Source organism: Rhincodon typus, chromosome 11 (genome assembly GCF_021869965.1).
Source record: "Rhincodon typus isolate 14 chromosome 11, sRhiTyp1.1, whole genome shotgun sequence".
Classification (NCBI taxonomy): domain Eukaryota; kingdom Metazoa; phylum Chordata; class Chondrichthyes; order Orectolobiformes; family Rhincodontidae; genus Rhincodon; species Rhincodon typus.
The window spans coordinates 7,765,105-7,789,899 of NC_063342.1; the positions used below are offsets into that span (position 1 = coordinate 7,765,105).

Sequence of the window (24,795 nt, forward strand, 5' to 3'; positions counted from 1 at the left end):
TTCTACCTACTCTCTGAGTAAAACAGTTTCTCTCATTCACTCTACTAGATTTTTTTTATTAGCGATTATCTTATACTTAAAAATAGGAAAACCTTCTTTATGTCTTTCCGATATAACTCCGTCATAAGTTCCACCCAGCCTTCTCATTTCCAGAACAAATGACCTTCCACCCGTTTAGTTTCTCCTGATAAATATAACCACTCAATTCCGATATCACCTACTGGAAATCATTTTTGATTCTTTGGCATCTGCGTGTTCCTTTTCCTTTCTAGATTGTTGACCTAGAGCACTGTACACGACGAGGTGAATTTTAGCCCATAAAAGCAGGTTAGTTGGCATGGAGTGACATGATAAAGTCGTACAAAAATACCAAACTGGACCCTGATCTGCCCGCAAGGCGCCCGCTCTCTGGTTTCTAGGCAAGGCGGGAAAACGGGTTGGCAGTCAACCTACTTTCAGGAAGGGGGGCGGTTTGGCAGTTCGCATGTTATAATCAGCCTAGCTGGCAGTCTCACACTGAAGCTGCTTTTCTCTTTTTTGCAAGTTTAACCCTGGCTGGTCAGGTTTCCCGAAGCACAGGAAACCCAGCTGCTGAAGAGAGAACCGCTTGGAGGAGAAGGCCAGGACCAGGAATCACGCAGGGATGTTTACTCAGAGAACCTAGACCGTCTGCCGAGTGGTCAGAGCATTTCCCCCATGCAGAAGTCCCACAGGGTGAGAGTTTGATTCCGGGTTCCCCCAGGGTCAAGGCTTAAAGCTGCCCAGATGTTTGGAGATACACCATTGTCCTACCAGAAGCTGCAGTCTACTTACCTCATGTGCAGTCTGCTGTAGGCGTTTTCAGAACCAACCAGCGACCAGGGCTTCCGAAGAGTGTCACATGTAGGTGGGAAACCTAATGAGAAAATGTGCATTCTGTGACAGAGTCAAAACTCCACAGCATCTGGGAAAACCTGGACACCCACCTTCAATGACCAGGGTTGCATGGTAGCGAAGTGGTCAGCACTGCTGCCTCACACGGCCAGGAGCCGGGTTTTATTCCACCCTCAGGTGACTGTCTGTGTAGAATTTGCACATTCTCCCCGTGTCTACATGAGTTTCCTCCGGGTACTCCGTTTCCTCCCATAGTCCAAAGATGATAAATTGCCCATAGCATTCAGGGGTAAATTATAGAATCCCTACAGTGTGGAAACAGGCCCTTTGGCCCAACAAGTCCACACCAAACCTCAGAGCATCCCACCCAGACCCATCCCCCTATAACCCACCTAATCTACACTTCCCTGAACGCTATGGGCAATTTAGCATAGCCAATCCACCTAACCTGCACATCTTTGGACTGTGGGAGGAAACCAGAGCACCCGGAGGAAACCCACGCAGACACGGGGAGATTGTGCAAACTCCACACAGATAGTCGCCCAAGGCTGGAATCCAACCTGGGTCCCTGGTGCTGTGAGGCAGCAGTGCTAACCACTGTGCCACCATGCCATCCTAGATGTGCAGGCTAGGTGGGTTAGCCAAGAGAAATGCAGGGTTACAGGGGTAGGATTAGTGCGAGCTCGATGCGCCAAATAGCCTGCTTCCATTCTGTAGGGATTCAATGATTCTAACTCTATGTCCCCATCTATACAACCAAGTCCTGTACTGATTGGTGCCTTGTGTAATTGTACCAACTGTCAGAACAAATTAATGTAACTTGTGGCTTTGCAATTTCGTCCATAGTCATGAACCCCTGTGTTCTGTTTATATTTTTTCAAGCTTTGTTAAATTCCATTGCTACTTTCAGTGATTCATGAGCCTGTGCTCCTCGACCTCACTATTCCCCTACTCCATTTAGACTCTTATTTTTTAAAGAGTATTTGGCTTCCTACCAAGTGCCTTAATTTAAATGTTGGCTGCCAAATGACTTAAAAAGAGGAAGTAGGTAAGAGAACACTTTATTGCCTACCTTTGTGATCCGAGACGCTCACTAAACTATTTACTGCTCGTGAAACCTTTGGGGAAACATTCTCATTGAAGCAATCAAGAAAAGCAAAGAAAGAAATAATGTTTACATCTGCAATGCGTTTCAGAACCTCAGGATGTCCCAAGCACTCTCCAGCCAATGAAGCATTTTCAGAAGTGAAGTCACTGTTGTAATGTAGCAGCAGATTTATACAAAGCAAGACCCCACAAACGGCAATGTGATAATGTCTAGATCTTTTTCACAAATAATGTTAGTTTAGGGCTAAATGCAAACACACAAATCCAGTGTAGAATTAGGCCATTTAGCCCCTGTAACCTCCTCTGCCATTCAATAAGATCTTATTGTGGCATAGACTCCACATTCCCACAGACCCTCCCCCAAAAACATTGACTCCTTATGTTAGTCCAGAATCGATCTTCCTCTGCTTCAAAATTTTAAATGACTCTGCCTCTATCACTTTCTGGTAAGAGCGATCCACAGACTAATGATCCTCTGAGAGAAAAAACAAATCATTTCCTCTCCATCTTCCATGGGCAATTTCTAATTTTTAAACTGCTTCCCCTAATTATAATTTCCAGCAGAAGAGTAAACATCCTTTCAGCACCCACCCTGTCAAGTCCCCTCAGGATCTTATATGTTTTAGTAAGATCACCTCCCATTCTTCTAAACTCCAACAGGTACAGATGCAGACTGTGCAACCATTCCTCATAAGGTGAGAACAAAAATATTCTTTGTCGTAGAACGAAGATTGTCTGTCTTTCCAAGTTGTAAAGCGTCTTGACAGCTTTTCTCTTTGCCATCTCGCGTTAAATTGTTCATTGTTCATCCAGGACTGCTACAAAGCATTCTAAGAAATTTACCTCAATGAGGGCGAGGATTCCCCAAACACAAAACTTGGGGAGAGACCTGAGAAGTTGGAATGATGTCTCCTTAGAGAAGGTTAAGAAGAAATGTTCCAACTTATTCAATATGGGTGTTCAAATTAATGACCGGTTTGATACAGTAGACACGTAAGTAGGGTCAATAACAGAAAGATACGGATGATTTAAGATGATTGGCAAAAGAACCAGATGGGAAGATGAGATTTTTTTTTAACGCACTGCATTGTTAAATTGTGGAACTCACTGACTGAGAGGACAGTAGGAGTGGAATCAGTAGTAATAAGCGCTTTGGATAAACAATTGAAAATGTATTGTTCTCTAGATCACAAGGAAACAGTTCAGAAATAGAATGAATAAGAGCGAACTTTCAAAAGCTGGCACAGGCCAAATGGTCTCCTCCAGTGTTGTGTCATTCTAGGATGGGTAGGTTTACACCTTTTCCCTCTATTCCCTGCCTGTTCATGTGTCTGGCTGAATGCCTCTTAAATGTTGCTGTCATATCTGCTTCTACCACCTTCCTTGGTAGTGCATTCAGACACCTACCACCCTCTGTGTAGAAAATTTTCCTCGCACATTTTTAAACTTCTCTCCTCTCATCTTAAACCTGTCCACTGATATTTCCAGGTCGTCCCTCAGCCTCCATTCACATGAAAGCAATCCAAGTTTGGCCAACATCTCCTTGTAGCTGATACATTCCAATCCAGGCAACATCTTGGTAAATGTCCTTTACACCCTCTCCAAAGCCTCCACACCCTTCCTATTGCACGGCAACCAGAATTGCACACAATACTCCAAATGTGGCTTGACTGAAGTCTTATACAGCTGCAACATGATTTGCCAACTTTTATACTCAATGTCCTGAGAAATGAAAGCAGGCATGCCACATACCTTCTTTACCATATAACACTAATCATTTTTGGGAGAAGGCAATGGCCTGTTAATTCAGAAACCCAGATAATGTTCTGGGGATCCAGGTTTGAATCCCACCACAGCAGATGGTGGAATTTGAATTCAATAAAAATGTGGAATTAAGAATCTAATGATGACTGTGAATCCATTGTCAATGGTTGGGGAAAGCCCACCTGGTTCACGAATGTCCTTTAGGGAAAGAAGCTGCCATCCTTACCTGGTCTGGCCTACATATGACTCCAGGACTGCAGCAATGTGGTTGATTCTTAACTGCCCTCTGGGCAATTCAGGATGGGCAATAAATGCTGCCAAACCAGCAACACCCTCAACCTGTGAATGAATTTAAAAAAAAAAATTATTCTTCCTGGCAAAGTGACCAATTTCACATTTTCCCTCATTACAGTCCATCTGCCAGACTTTTGCCGACTTGCTCAAACTATCTGCATCTTCCTTGTGTCCTCTTCAGAACATAATTTCCTGCCTACCCTTGTGCCATCTGCAAATTTAGCTGCCATGCCTTCTCTCTCCTCATCTAAGTCAGAAGTCATGTGACACCAGGTTACAGTCCAACAGGTTTATTTGAAATCACAAGCTTTCGGAGCGCTGCTCCTTCGTCATGTGACTTCTGACTTTATCCACCCCAATCCAACATTGGCACCTCCACACCATGGCTCTCCATGTCTAAGTCATTGATGCGAATTATAAAATGCTGAGGCTTCAGCACAGACCTCTGCAGGACTCCATTTGTCACATCCTGCCAATCCAAAAAAGACTCATTAATGCATACTGTCTGTTTTTTGTTAGCTGGCCAATCTTCCCCCTGCAACATGAACTCTTACTTTGTGTCATAACTTTTTATGGTGACCTTGTTAACTGCCTTTGGAAATCCAAATAAAATACGTCTACAAGCTCCCCATTATCCACACCCCATGTTGTTCCTTCAAATTACTCCAAAGCATTGGTTAAACATAATTTTCCTTTCACAAAGCCATGCAGACTCTTCCTGATTTCCTTTGTTTTTATATGAAAAGCTGAGCTGTAGCTTCCTTAATTTTTGATTGATTCTAAAATCTTCTCCAGAACAGGTGGCTAGAGTATGCTGCAGGCTAACACCAACAACGTAGGTCAATCGTTACCCACTAAGGAAGTTCTGGAGGCTTTGACGTACCTGTTATGATACCACAAGGCACATGTAGTGATCCTCAGTGGACTTGAAGTGAGATTTCTTGGTTTAATGGCCTGAAAGAAGGGAAGGTATTGATGTCCACAATGCTGGGAAGAAAAGTGTCAAAGAAGGAAATGAATCCTTTTGAATTTATACAGTACCCATTTACTTCGCAACGCAATGTTCAAATCTGGGTTATAACCATGGGATAGATGATTCTCTGATTTAGAGTCACCACGTAGGCCAGGCCAGGTAAGGATGGCAGATTTCCTTCCCTAAACAGCACCAGTTGGGTTTTTGTGACAATCAGCAATTGTTGCATGATTACCATTAGGCTGGCTTTTGGTGTCATAGATATGTACAGCATGGAAACAGATCCTTCAGTCCAACTCGTCCATGCCGACCAGAGATCCTAAATAAATCTAGTCCCTTTTGCCAGCATTTGGCCCATATCCCTCTAAACCCTTCCTATTCATATACCCATCCCGATGCCTTTTAAATGTTATAATTGTACCAGCCTCCACTACTTCCTCTGGCAGCTCATTCTATACACACACCATTCTCTGCATGAAAAAGTTGCCCCTTAGGTCCCATTTAAATCTTTCCCCTCTCACCTTAAACCTATGCCATCTCGTTTTGGACTCTCCTACCTTGGGGAAAAAAACCTTTTCTATTTACCCTATCCATGTTCCTCATGATTTTATAAACCTCTATAAAGTCACCCCTCAGCCTCCAACACCCCAGGGAAAATAGCCCCAGCCTATTCAGCCTCTCCCTGCAGCTCAAACCCTCCAACCCTGGCAACATCCTTGTAAATCTTTTCTGAATCCTTTCAGAGTTTACTGAAGTGAAATTTCAGCAACCATGGTGGGATGGGAACCTCTTTTTTCCTGAGTATTAGCATAGGTCTCTGCATTACTAGTCTATAAGCCACCATCTCCCCCATTCGATCTGCCATTATTACACCAATATGCAGTTTCTCTGTCATTAGAGGACGCTAACAGACTGTTACCCATGGTGGGGGAATCTGGAACGCAGGGTCATAGCCTCAAGAAAGAGTCTGCCATTTGGGACTGCGATGAGAAGATCTCTCTCAAAGGGTTGCCAATCTCGGATATTCTTGACAGTGATTATGTGAGTGGCTGTGCAAAATAAGCCAAAAGTCAGTTGGATCCTCTGACAATCAAATGATATGGAAAGTGGAGTCAATCTAGAAATTAAAGCATGATCTTATTGAGTGTGCTCAAGGGTCGTACTCCAATTCTGAATTCTTTTACTTTTACATTCAAAATACAACTAGCAAGTTCCTTTTAATCATAAAGTATTCTCATAATTAAATCCCTATAGTCTGAATTGTCAAGGTGAACAGTTAAGGGTTTGCTGTGTGCAATTAACTAATGACAGAAGGTCAGCTGAAGGCTTCATTACACTACGGTCGTAACTAAATACTGGATTGTTCTATCCCCAGAGTGCAGAAAGTCTAGTCCGACGGAGATTTGTGCTAATAGTTTAGTTATGGGAGGTTCTCAGGAATTCTTGAGACTGAAATTGCTATGGATTTATCATGGGTCATTCATTAACTCACATTTTTAAGTGTAGCGCACTGAGCATGATCATAGAATCCCTTCAGTGTGGAAACAGGCCCTTCGGCCCAACAAGTCCACACTGACCCTCGGAGCATCCCACACAGACCCAACCCCCTAACCTACACATTGCTGAACACTACAGGGCAATTTAGCATGGCCAATCCACCTAGCCTGCACATCTTTGGATTGTGGGAGGAAACTGGAGCACCCGGAGGAAACCCGCGCAGACACGGGGAGAATGTGCAAACTCCACACAGACAGTCAACACAGGGTGGAATCGAACCTGGGTCCCTGGTTCTGTGAGGCCGCAGTGCTAACCACTGAGCCACCGTGCCACCCTTTTCATTGTTGATGTCCTGATTCAACGTCACAGTGGGAGTGGGAATAATTGTATTTTGTAGGGATCTACATAGCGATAATGTCACTACTCTAGTAATGGCTCTGAGGACCTGGATTCAAGTTGCACCATGGCAGCTGGTGGAACTTAAATGCAATTCTTGTTTAAAAAGAAATTCTGAATTTGAAAACTATTCTCAGTAGTGATGAGAATATTAAACTGTCATCGATGGTTGTAAAAACCTACCTGGTTCCCGACTGCCCTTTATGGGAGGAACTGTGACATCCTTAACCTGTTTGGTCTCTATGTCACGTTAAACCTCCAGGAATGTTGTAGTTGACTCTTAATTGCAATCAAGGATAACTAAAGGAGTTGATGGACCATTAATATTATCACCAGACCATTAATCCAAAAACCAAGGTAATGTTCCGAGGTCCTGCGTTCACATCCAGCCATGGCAGGTGGTGATTTTTTTTCTCTCTGTTTATTTATTCATTTGTGGGATGTGGGTGTCACTGGCTGGCCAGCATTTATTGCTGGGGAGGTGTTTTTGGTCATTAAGATGAACAAGTGGGAAAATGAAAGATGTTCCAGAACTGACGTGTGCAATTCTGCAAACCACCGAAGGAGCTTACAGTCAAAATGGATTCTGCAAGACTCTGCCCTTATTGGTTCTGCGTTTCTTAGGTAGTGTGGTACTTGGTGTCTCCATACGGCTGGCCTTCAGAGGTCAAAGTCCATCCCCACATCTTTCACCTGATCACTCTCCAGTGATTCCTGCAGGAGGGAGCAGCTATTTTGATGTTGTCAAGGTGAGGGTTTTTGAAGCTGCCCATGCTCTCATAAGCTAGTCAAACCTCAAACAAGCAACACCTCATGGCACTCCAGTCAAAAAAATACCAGGGAGCAAACATACCAATGCATGAATTGTTACAGGGAGAAAACCTTTATTGAAACATATAAGATCCTGAGGGTTCTTGACAGGGGAGATGCAGAAAGACTGTTTCCTCTTGGGGAAGAAACTATAACTAAGTAGTTGCTGTTTAAAAATCAGGGGTGTCCTATTTAAAACAGAGATGAAGTGAATTCAAGGTGAGCTTGACGATCAAACATGATCATGTTGAATGGTAGAACAGGCATGAGGGGCTGAATGGCCCTGCTCCAATGTTTTTTTAAATGGTTTTCTTTTTCAGAGCCATGAGTCTTTAAGATAAAGCCTATCTTCCTGAAAAGGCAGTGGAAGCTGAGCTGTTGAATATTTTTGAGGCAGAAGTAGTTGGATTCTTGCTAAGCAAGGGCATTAAAGGTTAATAGGTGGGAATGTGGATTTGATATTTCAATTAAATCAGCTATGACCTTATTAATGGCGGAGCAGCTCGAGAGGCTAAATGGCCTACTCCTGCTTGTTGTTTGCATGTAACCTTGTGGAGGAAGCCGACAAAGGGGAAGGGAATTCTATTGTTTAATAGTGGAGCTTTCCACAATTTTCAAAGCATGCACCTCCAGCTGATAAAGGTGTCAGCCTCAAACAACCCTTCATCACGATAAGAGAGGAAAATGGGCTCAGAACAGCTGAGAAATCACTGCTGCACATTCATAAAGCACATCGATTGTGAAACCCGTCCTTAAGATGCAGCACCATCTTCTCAGAAAATCACTCACCTCAGGGGCTACCAAACCCCCTGGTGAGGAGTGGTCAGAAGGGAAGGCCCCTCCAAATCCAAACAGGCGTTCATTCACCTTTGAACCAGCAAATACCTTCTCCAGATGTACAAGAACTGAACAATGCAAAACATCATGCTGCCTCAGCCAAAGTAGATCCAACTGGCAAAGACCCATTTTTAATGCAAGTCATTGATTACAACTGTGCTTCCCCTGATGTGACGGTTGAAAAGTTTATTGTGAGATTTGAGAAGTGTAATAAATGGATCTTTGTTGACCAGGGGTTGGAGGCGTTTAGCAGAGGCTGGAAACATTACGTTAAAAACCTGTTTTGATACCAGTTGCCTTCATTGGTCTTCATGTAAACGCTTGAAGGATTGGACTGTTCTAATCACTCATTCACTGTTCATATTCGTCATGGCTGATTCATGCCTCTGTGTCTGAAAGCTGGGTTTCAAGCCGTGCACCAGGGCCTTGATCACTACACTCCAGACTGACTTTTCTAATCGTGAAGGAGTGTGGCACCTTTCCAGTTCCAATCCTTCAGATGAGACAGAGCCTCAGCCTGCCCACTCAGGTGGATATGAAAGATTTTACAGCACCATGTGAAGAAGTGCAAGGATGTCCACAAATGTCTCCTCATTCATCCCTCAAGGAGCATCACGAAAGCAGATGGTTTGCTCATTACTTCCCTGCTGTTGTAAGAACTTACTGCACTTAGCTTGGTGGCTGTGTTCACTATATTACAATAGCAATTGCGCTTCAGAAGTTATTTGCTAGGTGTAAAAGGTTTTGTGGTGTCCTGAAGTTGTGATAGGTGCTATGGAAATGCAAGCCTTTCTCACCTTACTGCTGACCTCTAAAGGATGCTTCTCAGTCTGACTTCACTACCTCCTGTGACCTCATCCAAATGGGCTACCTATGTATTATCACACCTCTCTACCCCACTATCCATTGGCTCATCTTTTGTCCCAGGATTTGCTGGGTTGGTCCATTTTTGCTGTTGTTCTTTCAGCGTCATCTTTTGCATGGTTGTGTTTCGAGCTCGACCAACATGGCTTTGGGAAACTACCTCCATTTCGCTCCAAGGAGTCTTCATTGCCTTTGGACTTGGATGTGTTCATAACCCAATTCCCAATTACTTGCCCTCTCTACTGAAGCTCCAGATCAAAGCCCTTGCTTTCTGTACCACCTGCATACTACAGATAACCAAACTGAACTCTGCCATTGGTGCAAGACATCAAAATCAGATAGTGGCCATTCAGCCTCTTAACTCTGTTCCACAATTCAGAGATCATGGCTGATTTGTGTTTTAACTCATATATATCCCGTAAATCTCTTGACAAGCAAAAGTCCACTTTTCTGGCCCTTCGCAGGAAGAGCATTTTCTAACTTCTCGTGAATCCACATATGTGCACTTTCCAAATGGGTGGCTATCTGTGTCACAACAAAGCCCCCAATCCATCTCCTCTCCCTGAACAACCAGCACTAAATGCAGTGATAGCACCCAAAAATTGGCCGGGCTCAGGTGACCTCTGCCCAGCTTTCCTCGGTTTAGCTACAAGTCTACGCCATGTGAGCCAATCCATACCAGAGCCAGGCTGTGACCCTGGAAAGATAGCTTCCTTAGATTGCTATCCAGTGAATTTCACTGGGAAGGTGCCATCTCCCATGACTCCGCCAACTCCCCTGACCCTCCCCACCTCCAGCCAACAATTGACATCTGGGTTTCTCAGCCACAGAATGACCTCTCCAGTAGAATAGTGTCTGTGACCACATATCCCAGGGGTACCCAGTGCCACCAGGAGAGACAAATGAGGGGAAAATTGTCAAAGGCAAGGAGAAGAATTTTATTCCTGTAGCAATTGCGCGATGGAAGGTTTTTTTTTGCTACCACAGCAGATGCAGTCATCAATTCACAGGAGCTTCAGTCTCTGCAGTTAGGGAGCTAATCGATCTGTCTGGTACTGGCAGCTTCCCTTACACTGTGTCACAAGCTTTCTTCACTGCTTGATGAAGGTGCAGACGCTGGACCCCCACACGAGATCAATGCCATTGATTTCTTCACAAAAAAAGAGAGGGGGAGGAGTGGGTATGAGGGAGAGGGTGCTGGTGTTGGAGGAAGAAAATAATCCACAGAGGAATCCTGGATCAGCGACTGAACATCCAATTCAGGAACCCAGTTTTGTGTGTGTCTCTAATATATGTGTGTGTGTGTGTGTGTGTGTGTGTTTGTGTGCGTATATATGTATATGATTTTGTATGTCGATATCTGTCTGTTTGTCTATATAAATGATATGTGAATGAATATCTATATCTGTGAGTTATATGTGCATTTTGTACGTATGTATATTTTATGTAGGCTGAATGCTGTAAGTACGTTGCAGGAGATTACAATGGTTTGGTTCTTCCAAGTGTTAAGTCTGTGGGTCTTTGTTTGAAATGAAAGATGTACTGCAAGTGAAGGGACCCTCTCCTTGGGCTTTCTTGACAGTAGTAATAGAGCAGATTGATTACAGCATCTGCAATTCCATCTTATATTGATTCTATCTGGTCTGCATTCCCAACGGGACTCAGTGTTCCAAAAAGGAGGCAGCAGACTTGAACCTGGCCACCATTACAGGTCGACACTCTTTATCTCTCTCTCTCTTTCTCGTTATTTTGACACCTGATATTGACTTTGGTTCATTTAATTTGCCTTTTATTTCTTTTGTTTTACATTATATGCGACTGCAGTAAGGTGTCCGTGCCATGTTAAGCAATCCAGCTCTCTTCCCTTTTAAAGAGAAACAGGTTTGTTCACTTACCTCTCCTTGACTCTGCTTTGAAGAACGCACATTATGGCTGAGGGAGGCAGCCCTGCAAGCAAGGCAGGGACAGATTAGGTCGGGTGGTTACCTTGAAACGAACAATTCTTATCCGTGTGGTTTTTTTAAACTTATTTATTTACTTATCATGATAGCCAGACTGAGGTCACGACCCCAATTTGTCTGGGGCATTGTGGGTAGGGTGAGGGAAGGGAGAAAAATGCATTGAAGAGATAGAAAGGCCAAGTATATCGGAACGGTTTAACTGAGTGGGTCGTCTGAGTTCAGGAGTGGACCAGGCTGATGGGAGTCTGTGCGAGGCGTAGGTAACAGCCAGGAGACAGAACCCATTGCTCCAAATGCAACGCAATTCAGTGATTAGACCAGCGGCTTTGCTGCTCCTTTCATTTTTTTTGTTAAATAGCGACCTTTTTTAAAAAAAAATTGTCAGAAGAATCTAACGGTTCAAAACAAAAGCAGCTCAGCATCTTGCCAGTCTGCACTGTGCGAAGCTCCTGATTAATCCAGCAGGGTAAGGGTTAATGATTTGATTTCACCGTGCATTTCTTGTTGCATGTTACTCGTGCTTTGTATTTTATTTTAGTTTTGCCAGCATCTTCTTCTCGCCCTGGCGCTCTTCCTCTGTCTTTTCTCTCTGTCTATTTTTGTCTCTCAGATGTTTTTGGCTGTGTCTCCAGACTGTCTGTCTAACTCCATTTCTTTTTATGGGCTTCCCTCTCTCTGCTCTTTCTCTCTGGCTCTATTTTGTGTTCTCTCTATGTATCACTGATATATTTCCCTCTGTCTTTAGTCTCTACCTTTATTTTCTCTATATTTTCATTCTGTTTCCTTTTTGTAGCCTGGCATCTGTCTGGACATCTTACTGTCTCTCTGCTTCGCTTCCTCTCGACATCTCCGTCTGTGTTTGTCTTGCTCTTTCTCATCTGACTCTGTCTTGTTCTCTGTCTTCATCCCTTTCATTCTTCTGCCTCTCCCTTGCTTCCTCTGTCCTTCGTTCTTATCTCTGTCTTTTTCTTTCTGACTTTCTCTCTATTGGACATTATATACCCCTCTATATTTCGCTCTCTGCCTTTCTTCTATTTCTCTTTAGATTTTCTTTTTTCAATTCTCTGTTTTTCACTGTTTCCATCTCTCGTCCATTTGTCTCTCTATTTCTCTCAGTCTCTGTCTTGCTGTCTTTCTTCATTTACTCTCAGTTTCTCTCTGCCTGTCTCTATTTCTCTCTCATTCTGCCTCTTGTTCTGTCTGTCTCTTGCTTTTTTCTTTTTATCTTTTTCTTGCTTTTTTTTAACTCTGTCTTCCTCTGTCTTGCTCTTTTTCTGTCTCTTTTGTTCTCTCTCTTGCTCTCTTCCTGTCTTTCTTTCCCTCTCTCCCACTTTCTTTCAGCCTTTCGCTCATTTTAGCCTTTCCCTTGCTCCCTCCCTGTCTGTCTGACTTTTTTTTTATTTTTAATCTGGTGAATGGGTTGTTTCTGTGGAGATTGATCAATGTGGCTTCTACAGCACTGTGAGAATGAGGGCAAGATTGTGACTGGGATCTGGGGAAGAAATAGCGGTGTCTGCAGAAAATACAATCTTTGTGGTGCTCATATTCTCACCATGGGCAACATGGCCAAAGATTCGTAATTTTCTGTCAGGGTAGCTAACTGCAGTGCAGCACTGCATGTTTGGATTTAACAATGTGTCTTGGCGTGAATCTGGAAAGAAAATCCTCATTCTAATCTCGCACGAATAATTGTACCTCAAAACTATATCAGCCTTTAATAACTTAAACAGGAAATTGGGATCGATAGGATAGGACAGGACACAGAAGCTCGTGGAACTTAAAATTCCAATATTTAAAATGTCTGTTATCAAGTGTGTAAATCTAGTGTGCAAATCAAAACGGGATTGTATGAGATCAAAACAAGAGAAATAAATTGCAATGAAGGGATAGAGAGATACAGGGAGGAAGGGATAGGGAGATACAAGGTGGAAGGGATAGAGAGATACCTGAAGAGCTAGAATGCAATGCGAAGGAATGGAGTGAGTGGAAAGGAAAATAAATAGTGAGACAGAAATTCAGAGGTCAAGTAATAGAAATAGTGAATGCTAAAGAAAGGGGCAAAGAAAAATAATTCTAGTGAGATAGAGAGATAAATAAAAGAGAAATTAACTGGGAGAAGATATGGGAAACCATGAAGAGAGGCAATGATCACATGGGAAGAGACAAAGGGAAAAGAGAGACACTCAAGACAGAGAGAGGAGACAGAAGGGGATAAATGGAGGGATAAATAAAAAAAAGGTAGCGACAGCCAGCCAGCTGGAACGGGAGAGAGGACATAAGGAGTAAGGCAGAGATGGAAGCAGACAGGGAGAGGTAGAGAAAGGGGAAATTGAATGGAGACAAAGGAGAAGTGTGCAGTAAGCTAGGAAGAGGGAATGGTATAGGAAAGGAAGATGGAGACTGGGAAAGACAGTCAGCGACAGGATTTTTGGAGGGAATCCAAGTTAGTCATTCAGTCTCTTGGGATCAGTACAGATAGACAGATAAATGAAGAGAGAGAGAAATGAGATAGATAGAGTCAGACAGGGATTCTGAACATAGTTTTGACAGAGAATGTTAAATTGCTCATGATTTGTAAATGTGAGCATCTACAGGCATCTTCTGTTTCTGCACCATTTGATATTGCTGAAGCAAAAATGAAAAGGATGAATGGGTTTCTGTATTCAACAAGCCTAGCTCGAAAGAATTTATTTGGAGATCCATCATTTTGATCAAAAGGGAGTTAAATGTCGATGGTGCCAGTTGGGCATCAGGGCATAGAAGAGGGGCTGGAACATGGGGCAAGGGGGTAGTGTTGGGGAAGATTATGGAGTGGGGACACAGGGCAGTAAGTAGACAAGACTGGAGAGAGGAGGATGTGAAAGCGGGGATGGGGTGGGTGAGGATAGAGGTAATCTGTGTCTTTCGGAAATGGGGAGTTGGAGGGCAGGAGGATCGTGTTCTGTGAGATGGGATGTGAAATGTGCCAAGTAAGTGGTCTACAGAATGGGGGCACCGCAGAGTGGAAGATGGGTATGGGGGGAGCGGGGGGAATGTGAAGGAGTTGGTGAGTGGGCATGGCTGAGGTGGAAGAGATGTGAGAAAGGACGAAGTGGGTGAGAAGTGTGGGAGGAATGCTAGGGGTTTAAAGGGGGGGAAGTGCTGAGTGCAGAAATGGGAAGGAGGCAGCGATGAGTCGGGGGGGTGTTGGGGAGTGTCAACTTGTCAACATGATACACAGCACTCCCTCTGTCCTTGTATGGGACAGGGATTAGATGTATATCCAGTCTGAGAAGCCAACAGCCAAGAAAGAGTGAAAGGAAAAGAGAGGGAATTTGGGAATGAAAGAGAAAAGAGGGATTGTTATTTTTCCTTTGTAATATATGCCTGCCTAATTGTGTACGTGTGTGACAGAATGCATCTGTATTCACCTACCTGTGTGAACGTGTGTTTGCATACGTGTTAATGTTTATGTATGTGTGCAGTTATGTCAGTCCAGTATGCATGCCTCTATGTATGTCTGTGTGTGTGTTTTTGTGCTGCGTATGTCTGTGTGTGCGAGTTTGTGCGTGGCTGTGTGTGTGTGTGTGTGTGTAACCTGCAAAGGTAGAAGCTTTCCAACTCTTGCGCTGAAAAACTAACAGTCCCAGTGGCTTTGAGCGGGCGGATTGATGCTAAGTCTGAGAGTTAATGATGAGACAGTCAAAATAACCAGCCGATTATACTGTTCCCCCCCCCTCCCCTCCTCCCCACCCCATAGACTCACACAGAGCCAGTGTGAGTCAGCATCCTCCCTGATCCTCAGCGTTCTAGTCAGCAACAAGGTATGTTGGAAATGATATGTGCCTGATTTTAAATCTGTGGAGCATGAGATCGATTCCCATGGGGAGTTGGGGGGGGGGGGGGGGGGGGTGGGAGAGAGTAAGACAGGAAGCATTTGATTAAGATCACATTTACATTGCAACAGGGGGGAAAGAAAAATTCCTTTAAAATGCATTTTATTTCACAGCTCACTACTTCTTGCTTCACAGAGGCTGGAGAAAGCGCTGCTTTAAAAAAAGAGAAACAATAATTAAATGCTTTGCTAAACATCTTTTGAATTATTCTCACGACGCCAATTTTTTTTCTCTCTCTCGGAAGCAGAGCGCTGTTCTGAAACAGACGGTGCTGTATGCTTTCTCCATGTTACGGTACAGAAGCGTCGGAACAAAGCAAGGGCGAGGATAGGGCTGGGACTGAGCCGGTTTGCAATGCGGTCTTTTCGGGGGCATGTGTGTTTTGTTGGTAATCTCAGTGAGGAGACGCAGTGACAGACAAGCTTTCATTTCTCTGTTCCATGGCCAAAACAGAAACCCCAAGATGCGCTGAGGAAGAGGGACAAAAGGAGGGGAGGGGGGAAGCCTCATTTTCTTAAGGCTCTGGTTTCTACTGTCACCGGAATGTGTGTGTGTTTATTTTTTTCGTTGTTTCTCTGTCTCCGACGTAAAGGATAAAATAGCAGCGAATATTGATCTATAATGCATCGGCAGACAGACTAATGATCTCAGCAAAACCTGAGCGAGATTCCCCAGGGCTGCCTCTCAGGCACAATACTGCAGTGATACATTCTGTCTGCCTCCTTCTATCTCTGTCTCTCTATCTGTCTGCCTCTGTCTCTGCCTGTGTGTCTCTATCCATCTCTATCGCTGCCTCTGTCTCTGTTTGTCCGTCTCTCTTTTTGTGTCTCTCTCTCTTTCCATCTTTGCCTGTGTCTTCCTTCTCTCTATCTCTGTCTATTTTTGTCAATGTTTTTGGCTGTCTGTCTCTTTCCACCTGTCTGTCTGCCTCTCTATGTTTGCTTCTTTTCCATTTCTGTCTGTATCTATCTGTCTGTCCCTTCATACCTTTCTCTTTCTCTCTGTCTGTCTTTGTCCGCCTCTCTGTCTCTTTCTATTTCTGACTGTTTCTCTATCTCTGTCTCTTTCCATCGCTTTCTCTCTTTTTGACTTTCTCCTTCCATCTCTCTCTTTCTATCTCTGTCTCTCTTTGTCTGTCTCTCTCTTTCTCTGTATCTGTCTCTCTGCCTGCCTGCCTCTGCCTTTCTCGCCCTGAGGAAGGGCACAAGCGATCGCCTTTCTGCTCCACATCGGATCAGTTGGCCGCTGTTTGAGACAGGATGCGCCTGGGTAGCGCCTTGCGAGTTTCTTCTGCGACTTGCTCGCTGTTGATGAGGGTGTCTGTCTGTGTTTGTGTAAATCCACCTGCCGCTCTCCGCTGCTGAAGAGTGAGGGCTGGATGCTGTGTGAGAAATGACAGTGCGGTCCGCACCCAGCCAAGTATCTGGATCAGAAACCAGAGCGAAGGCAGTGCCGGACGCTGGGCTGGAGGGCGAGGGGGCTGCAGAAGGAGTTGTGGTTCAGTGTCAAAGACACCTGCATTCTCAGCGGGAGGAAGAGGATGGGGGTCAGGGTGAAACCAGAAACTCTGCCTTAGGAACTGTGCAGCCTGTTACACAAGGACAGGGTGCACTGCCCCTCCTTATCAATTTGCTCTGATTAAATATTAAAGAATGGACTGTACCTTTGCTAGCTGGATCTGGCGAAGCTGTGGGGGAGGGAGGGAGGGAGTTAATGTGGGGTGGGCTGGAGAAGACAAGTTTATTCCCCCCTCATTTTCGAGTTGTTCTCAGTGGGCTGGACCTGTACCATCCCAACTGTAAGGGGTTGCAGAGTTGGCTGGAGAGGCGGATAGCAGCAGGGAATGTGAGGAGGCGCTTGGCCAGGTAGGGTGCCATGCCTGAGACTCGCTGAACAGCTCGCTCGGGACTAGCCCAGGAGAAGGGCTGAAGACGATGGAGGAACTTCTCCCAGTCCCTGAGACCCTAACTTGTGAGTCCGTCTTCTTTTAAATATCACAAGTTAGGTTCTTGGGATCTGGGCGGAGGGCACTGTCAACCTTATTTCCAAGGTGGGATGGAGGGGGGTGCTGAGTGAGGTCCCTCTCCCTCCCTCCCACCTCTTGACACGAAGAAACATCGTGATGAAGAAAATTGTGCCGCCCCACCACATCACCACCCCACCTCCATCCACTTTTAATCCCACCACTGTGAAAAATCACTTCATGAAATCCTTCTAAACCTCCTCATGCATTCCCCATGTGAATGATGCTTCATGAATGGGGCTGAAGGAGGACAACTGAGATTGTAGAGGGGATGCCCATTTTAAACCCAGCGGTACCTTTTATTTTGATGGAGCAGCTGTGAATGAGGTTGAATTTTGTAAGGCATTCCCATTCTGTTGTGAAGCCAGTCATTGAGATTGAGGAAGGGCCTTTGTACAGCTTCTATGGTGCCAGGCTGTTGGCAGAGGAGGAGGGAGCAGGCTCATTGGCAAATGGGACAATCAGTTGCTGAGAAATAGCTGGTGTTATCCAGGCTTGGAAAGAACAACCGAAACTAAAATTTCATTAACTAAACAGGGTCCAAATCTTTCAATCACTCTTATGAATGTGAACATTGGATATTGCTAATCAAAACTGTTCAGGGAGATGTTGTTAGACATCTCTGGAGCACTTGGGACTTGAATGAAAGCCTCCTGGTTCAGTAGCAGGGGCATTGTCATTGCACAAGTTTAAACAGATGATATTTTGTAATCAGCCTGTTTGGAGATGTCATTACACAACTCTGGAGCAGGAAGGATATGAACTTAGGACTCCTAACTCAGAAGTGAGGACACTAGCAGTGCACCAAAGGAGCCCTGGATGCAAAAATGTTGCTACTTTAATTTACTGGGAAAACCTGGTTCATTATAGACTAAATAAAAACTGAAAGAACCCTGGATGCTGTAAATCAGGAACAAAAACAGAAGTTGCTGGTAAAGCTCAGCAGGTCTGGCAGCATCTGTGAAGAAAAATCAGAGTTAAGGTTTCGGGTCCGGTGACCCTTCCTCAGAACTGATGGTAACAAAGAAAATGTTGGCTTATATGCAGAAGATAGGGTGGGGGGGGGAGGGGGTAAGTAATAAACAATAGGTGGGGATAGAGGCCAAAGAGAGAGAAGAGCAGTTGGATAGACAAAGGAGTTGATAACGATCTGGCTAGGATGGTGAATAGCAGTTCATGGAGATAGTTGGTGATTAACAATAGGACGTGTGTAAGGCATACTATGTGACAACAAGGCCTGGTGTGTGGGGTAGGGGCAAGGACACGGAAGAGTTCAGGTCCTAAAATTATTGAACTCAACATTGATTTCGGAGGGCTGCACCCTGGCCAACATCTCTGTCTCTGGCTTGCTGTAGTGTTCCAGCGAAGCTCAGCGCAAGCTGGAAGAACAACACCTCATTTTCCGCTTGGTGACCCTGCAGTCCTCTGGACTCAATAACGAGTTCAATAATTTTAGGGCCTAAACTCTCCCATGTCCCAGCCCCCTACCCCACACATCAGGCCTTGTTACCATATAGCCTGACATTACACACCCCCTGTTGCTAGTCACTAACAGTCTCCATTGACAGCTATTCACCCTCCTAGCCAGATCATTATCAACTCCTTTGTCTGTCCAACTGGTCTTTCTCTCTTTGGGCTCCATCTCCACCTATCGTTTACTCCTTACCCCCATCCCCCACCCTATCTTCTGCATATAAACCAACATTTTCCTAGCTACCATCAGATCTGAGTCACTGGGTCACTGGACCTGAAACATTAACTCTGATTTTTCTTCACAGATGCTGCCAGAGCTGTTGAGCTTTTTCAGCAACTTCTGTTTTTGTTCATCATAGACTAGGCCCATTTGGACTAATAATTCTGCACTTGCCCCTCAGTGCTCCCCTATATTCACCTCAAAAGTAACCTCACTGATACTCAGGTACAAATGAATAATTCATCACTAAGGAAGATTTTCTTTTACCTTTTGACTAGTACGCCCAGGTTTGCAGGTTTTAAACTTCTTCCAAGCGTCTTATTGTTACTTATGTTTGGAACATAGGTTCTGCTTCCATTAAATTCATCTCAGAATTCTTTTGTCTTGCTGATGTCCTGTTAATATCAACATTTTAAAGATGAGCAGGGAGGTCTCCATGGTCTCCTGACTCCCTCCACTAACTTCACTGCATCCAATCACCTTGCCATTTATCACATTGCTATTTGTGGGATCTTCCTGTGATCAGTTGGCTGTCATATTTTCTACATTGCAACACTTCGAAAGTGCTTCTTTACCTGTAAAATGTTGTACAATATCTTGAGGATGTATAAAGGGTGAGAGAATTCCAACTTTCCTTGTTTTTGTTTATTTGTCTCAACAATAGTTTGTACAATTTGGCTCAGACTATCAAACGGTTCCATTTTATTTTGTAAAGCTGCATGGGTAAGTAAATCTTCCTGTGCTCAATTCCAACTTTCACTGTTCCCTCCAAGTACTGATTGCCCTCAAGTGTCACCCACACTACCCCTCCCCAATCTTTCCCCACTCTCCAATCTGGCCAGAAAGAGGGGCATTAATAGATGCCCTGCTCGTTAATTCTAGTACCACTCTGGTGGGAGGTTTTCAGAATGGCACTTAGGTGGTTAGGGGCCACAAGGAAAGTTGGGAGTCCTGGCAGAAACCAGCTGGCTCCAACAGATCGAACCTGGGGCCTTGTGGTCTGAGAGGGGACTAATGTATTAGCTAGATACCTGAGAAGGAGCTGAATGGAATCGTTTATGAATGAAGGCATTTTTAGTCAAACTCCTTTTTATAGACATATTCCTTCAGAACCACTGCCTAGACCAGTAATCAAAAATGTCACCCTTTGTTTTACTCTTTAACTTATTTTCCTCGTGCCAACTAAGTAAAGAATACAATGTCAGCCATCACACACTCACTTCACAGTGGCTATCTGAGGTCATTGTGGATTGGTAGGTCATGTAAGCATACCAACCAGTATCAAACTTATTGTCTGTTCACTAAACTAGCTCTCTCTCTCACTCACTCTCAACATTGTTAGAATACATCAAAGGAATTCTTTCCCATTAATGGCCACACGTACTGACAAGAGTCAGTGATCATATTGCATGGTCAGCTTCTCAGAATAGGATTAGAATGAGCATGTCGTGGGGAACAAAGTCTCCTGTCACGCCTGTGCACTGTTCCAGCGTTCACCTCTGCCTCTGCATACCAATTACCTTCACACTTGACCTATACCCCACCCCCCTCCATCAACATCTCCCCAGACATGGGCATAATCAGAACCCCCATCATTAATCCTAATTTTGCTTTGTAACCAGTTGATGCTGGGTGATCGGGAGTGGGAGGAGGGGTAGTGAATTGAAAAGAAGGGAGACATGGTCTTCCTAAGATCTCAACATTGAATAGCTTATTGGGATGTGACCGTCACTGGATGTGCCATCCCCTAGTTAATGCCGTCCATTGAGAAGCTGGCCTTGAGCCTTCTTGAGCCACTGTGTGTAACAGCTATGTCATATACGTAATGCTTTTGGATTACAGAGTGCTGAATGGTTGACTCCGGGACGAGCTCAGGAAAGCGTGTGTAACTTGGATAGCTGGATAGGGAGTCACGTCAACTTTAAATCAGTCATAACAATGCCAGATTATTTTAATAAGTCTTCATGAAAGATACAAGGGATTGTAAGACTAAGCACAAATGCTTTATTAATGATACAAAATAAATGTCTCCTTCTGTGATTCAGGTTTCTATAAAGACCAGGTACAGCACAGTTCCAGAGTAAAGCTCTCTTTGTGATGTGCCCATCCAAAACTCGTAGGATAGGTACAGCTCAGGGTTAGATACAGAGTAAAGGTTCCTCTACATTGTACCCATCAAACACTTCCCCTACAGGTGCAGCATGGAATTAGATAGAGAGTAAAGCTCCCTTTACCCTGTCCTCATCAAACATTCCCAGGGCAGGTACAGCACAGGGTTAAATACAGAGTAAAGCATCCTCTACTGTTTTAAACTGAAATTAAAGCTCCTTCCACACTGGCCCATCAAACACCCCAAGGACAGATACAGCTTGCGGTTAGACACAGAGAAGGCTCCCTGTACACTGTCCCATCAAAAACAAGAGCGTGACTTAGAGATCATGTCAAATGTAGGTAATTAAAGGGGGAGAACATCAGAGTAGCTGTGAACCAGTTTCTGATGTGATAACATTGGATCAAAATTGTTGGGTTGTCATGTTCCATGACTGCAAACAAAGCTGTGCCTTATAACAAAAGCAAGTCTTTGCATTTATATAGTGCCTTTGACATTATACAACCTGCCAAGGCACTTTGCAGGCAGGTTTAGCCAACAATAGTTGACACTGAAACATTTAGACAAGTGACCTAAAACTTGGTCAGAGTGGTAAATGTTAAGGAGGGTCTTAGAGAATGAAAGACAGTTAAAGTGTCAGAGAAGTTTAGGAAGGGAATTCCATAGTTTTGTAATTTCCACAGGGTGGCAGGATGGAGGAATTCAGGTCAATTGAATTTGAATTGGAGGAGTCCAGACACACCACTGTTTTTTTCATTCATTAATGGGATGAGGGCATCGCTTGCTAGGCTAGCATTCCTAATTACCCAGAGGGCAGCTGCTTTGAGTTTGGAGTCACATGTAGGGGAGACCAGGTAAGAATGGCAGTTTCCCTCCCTGAAGGGCATTAGTGAACCAGATGGGTTTTTCCTGACAATTGATTCATGGTCATCATTAGATCCTTAATTCCAGATTTTTTGTTTTATCTCCCTTGAATTCAAATGCCACCACCTGCCATGGCAGGATTTGAACCTGGGTATTATCTGGGTTTTTGGAGGCCATCGCCTCACCTGATTGTAGGGCTGGAACAGATCATAGAGTTAGGGAGGGAATGAGGATTGAAAATTCTGACAAGAATTTTTAAAATCAAGGTGTTGTCAGATCAGGTGTCAGGAGGCCTGTGAGTTTCTTTCCGATCCTTTGGGGTGGGTCCTCTCTAAATCAATCAGAGCATCTGACTGCTGTGGTCACATAACAGCTCAGTCACAGCTCGGAGAAAAACATGAGATACGAGACAAAAGAAATAAGGAAGGAAAAATGGCTAATAGACATTCCGACTGGAACACCGCTACTGTTCCACCCTCATTGGAATGCAGGGCCATCTCTGCAGCAAGCACCTCCAGGTCCCAGAAAGGATCAGACATATTTGCTGAAAGCATGCACTAGGGAGACAGAGATCTTTGAAGGAAGAAAAGCCTGGGAAGATTAATAGGTTGACGATGCAGTCATTTGTCCCATTTCTTTCCAAATCGTGTTGCTCATACATTTTGTAAAATAAAATTCATCCCTGCGCCTTTAGAGGCGTCGCTAACCTGATTTTACCCGCAGATATCAGAATACCGACTTCCTACCTCCTGCTGTCCATCAACCTTTCCTCTCCACACTCCCACCCCTTCCCAATCCAAAGAGAAATCGAATTATTTCCGAGCTGAACTCCTATTTACTATTCTTTATAATTCAAGAAGGATATCCACATTTGAACCATCTAACGAGCAAATCAGCCCTTTGGTGAGACGAGAAGGTTGCGGGGGTGGGGGGGGTGGGGAGTGGTGGGAGGAAGCATGAGAGAAAGGGTGAGGGATGCAATGAATACAAAGCGGGAGAGAGATTAGCTGTGTTATCAAGTCATCACTGGTAGGAAAACCAGACTGAACCAGACGAATTCATTAACAGGCGTCTGAAGCTATGAACTGAGTCCCCACTGCAGTGGTACTGAGGTATCAATGGAGCAGTAACACACACCCCAGATTTATATATTCAATAGATTAAAATAAAACCCCAGCTTTTTTTTAGAAAAATTGTTTTATTGCCCTGAATCAGTATCAGTGGGAGTGTCTGTTTTTTAAATGTTTGAATAGATTTTCTCTTGCTTCTGTTGATTGTATAGATTTCCGTATTTGGTTTGGATTAACCCATACTGCTCTTAAAGGCATTTGATATTCAGTCTCTGTTGCGAGGAGGATAACCATTATCATGTAGCAGGGTTGTTGGTTAGCTTAGTTGATTGGATTGCTGGTTTACGATGCAAAGTGATGCCGACAGCATGGGGGTTTCAATTGCCACACTGAGGTTACCATGAAGTACTGTCCTTCTCAACCTCTTCCCTTGCCTAAGGCATGGTGACCATCAGGTTAAACCAGCACAGTTGTCTGTCTTTAATAGGAGAGCAGTCCTATGGTCCAGTAAGAATATAGCTACTTAACTTCACCTTTTATAATGGATGCTTTACCCCAGTCCTGCTTTTTGAATTGGAAGGTTTGGTTAGACAAACAACAAAAGTTCCATGAAAGATGTGTCCTCTTGAGGATGTTACCTCTTTAAACCAGGATTCGATCATCCGTTCCAATTTCCTCCATCTCTCAACCTCACCTGGAAGAGTGGATCCACTCCTTGGGGCAAGCATGTCTCAATGGGAAACACAGTAAATTGCACTAGTTCAGAGAATAGTAAGGGAGGTGTCCTGGTCAATATTTAAAGCCGAAGTCACATCGCTATATCTAATATCTCATTATAATCATGGTGCTCCCTCAACTCCACTTTCCTCCCTTTTCCTGATAACCCTTGATTCCCATCCTAATTAAACATGTCTGTCTCAGCCTTGATTATACTTAACGACCAAGTACAGCCCTTTACAGCAAAGAACTCCGCAGATTCACTACCCACTAAGAGAAGAAATTCCTTCTCACCCCTGTCTTAAATACACAAATCGGTATTCTGAGCTAATGCCCTCTGGCCCTAGACTCTCCCACAATGGGTAGCTTCCTTTCTGAGTCTGCCTCAAGTCCGCTAAGAATCTTGTACGTTTCAATAAGGTCACCTCTCATTCTTCTAAATTCCACTGAGTACATGCTCAACTTACACAGCCTGTCCTCATAAGGCAGTCCCTCCAGACATGGTATCAGCCAAGTGAACCTTCTCTGGACTGCCTCCAATGTCAGTATATCTTTCCTTAGATAATGAGTCCAAAACTGTTCACAGCATTCCAGCTGTGGTCTGACTAGTGCTTTGTACAATTTTAGAGAAACCTCACTGCTTTTATACTCCATTCCCTTTGAAATAAGAGCCAACATTGCTTTATCTGCTGAACTTGGGTACAAAATTTTAGCGATTTATGTACAAGGAGTCCCACATTCCTCTGTTCTGCAGCTCTCTGCAGTCTTTTTCCATTTAAATAATATACAGCTCCTCTGTTCTTCCTGCCACAGTGCATTACCTCACATTTTCCCATATTATGGATCATCTGCCAAGTTTTTGCCCTCTTAATCTGTCTGTATCCCCCTGCAGATTCTGTGTCATTCTCACCTATTTTTGTGTCAGCTGCAAACTTGGCTATAGTGCATTCACTTTCCTCATCCAAGGCATTAATATATTTTGCAAATAATCATGGCCCCAGCTCTGATCCCTGTGGGACTCCACTGGTTTCAGATTGCCATCCTGAAAATGCTGCCCTTATTCCTGT

At 44.1% G+C, this 24,795-nt stretch overlaps 1 long non-coding RNA gene across 1 annotated transcript in view; it reads left to right on the top strand.

Moving 5' to 3' along the window:
• The first annotated feature begins 612 nt into the window (after positions 1–612).
• Positions 613–24,795, top strand: part of LOC125484430 — a 39,906-nt gene continuing 15,723 nt past the window's right edge. The window contains exon 1 of the long non-coding RNA XR_007263253.1: positions 613–714. This is a non-coding gene — a long non-coding RNA (uncharacterized LOC125484430). The remainder of the gene's footprint in view (positions 715–24,795) is intronic.